Below are 1,268 nucleotides of genomic sequence, written 5' to 3'. Positions count from 1 at the left end.
CTCAACTGTCCATAAAACGCACCAAACACCTTACTCTCCACCCCAGCCCAAATTTGATATTCAAATGGTCAGAGTAGCAACCGTTTGAACAACATATATTTGCATAGTTAGAAGTTTTTAGTTTTAGTAGAGGTTTTACGGCACTCGCAACTGCATAAGGTCATATGAGCGCCAGAAGATTAGAGGTGTTACAAGAGAGTAACAAACATAAAAAAGAAGAAGGGGAGATAAGGAAGATAGATGTTGGATAGGAAAGAAGAAGCAAACCACACCAGAGCACCCGCCAACCACCCACTATAACATCATTGTGAATGTTTCTAACAATAGGTTTCTAATACTAACAACTACCCTGAGCCTACAACTCTTAAACTGTGCAGTTTTTTGTGCGTTGTTTTAGGACTGTCTCTAGGGAGACCGTGAATCGTAACTAGAACAAGAAACAATGTACCGTCAACCACCTACAAAACTAACCTTATAATAACCTTACGTTGACTATAGCCATCACGTCCCGGGCACAACGACATACCAATCAAATTCCGTCATTTTGATAGGATTGGGCAAAGGGGGGGGGGGGGAGGAACGGGTAAAAATTGTTTCCTTCTGAAAATGACAATCAGCCAACAAACACCTGATCCGTCTTTACCCTAATAACCCTCTTTTCCCAATACCCTAACCGGATAACCGGATATACACAAACTGGGATTTTGTCCAACTCGAACGAACCACCGTCCCCAGTCCCCATCACTCACTACCGTCCCACTGCGGCGACCCAGGTCGAGGCACCGATAGCCACCGAGAGATAGGAGCGAGGAGCGCTCAGCCGTCGGTCATAAGACCAGGTAACTGGTGATAAGCAGCATAGTCCGGCTACGACCCTCTTCCTCTGTTTGATTACAAAAACTGTGTAACGACACATTATATTATATCACGAAGGAAACAATCTTCACTGTGCTGACATCTCGAGATACGAAGCTTACGTACAAGGATTTCGAACTTTCGGACCCCCGCAGAAAAGTGGTCAAGGGAGAAAAAAAAAGTAGGATAATCACTCTACACAATTCAGTGGTGCTTATCTTCCACGATCTTTATTATCAGAGACGTGGACGTCTTCAAGGTAGGTCAAGCTTTTTAATCGAGTAATATCAAAGTTAGAACGCTAGATCGATTGACGTTGTGTGAGAGAGAGAGAGTGAGTGAAAGAGAGAGAGTGAGTGAGAGAGAGAGTGAGTGAGAGAGAGAGTGAGTGAGTGAGTGAGAGAGAGAGAGAG

At 44.2% G+C, this 1,268-nt stretch overlaps 2 protein-coding genes across 3 annotated transcripts in view; one reads left to right on the top strand and one right to left on the bottom strand.

Annotated features, from left to right (window-relative positions):
- The window catches only part of LOC101858636 (pre-mRNA-splicing factor ATP-dependent RNA helicase PRP16), a gene marked incomplete in the record, with an annotated part of 84,301 nt that overhangs the window by 41,597 nt on the left and 41,436 nt on the right, over positions 1 to 1,268 (bottom strand).
- The window catches only part of LOC101857953, a 22,287-nt gene that overhangs the window by 10,442 nt on the left and 10,577 nt on the right, over positions 1 to 1,268 (top strand). The window contains exon 1 of one of the 2 annotated variants that reach the window (XM_005100990.3): positions 737 to 1,114. The exons of the other annotated variant lie outside the window; for it this stretch is intronic. The gene's annotated coding sequence lies outside the window, so the exon portion shown is untranslated. Of the gene's footprint in view, positions 1 to 736; positions 1,115 to 1,268 lie in introns of those variants that run through there. 2 annotated transcript variants of the gene reach the window in all.

The sequence above is a fragment of the Aplysia californica genome, unplaced genomic scaffold (genome assembly GCF_000002075.1).
Source record: "Aplysia californica isolate F4 #8 unplaced genomic scaffold, AplCal3.0 scaffold00267, whole genome shotgun sequence".
In the NCBI taxonomy this organism is placed as follows: domain Eukaryota; kingdom Metazoa; phylum Mollusca; class Gastropoda; order Aplysiida; family Aplysiidae; genus Aplysia; species Aplysia californica.
This window is presented reverse-complemented; position numbering and strand designations above follow the sequence as displayed.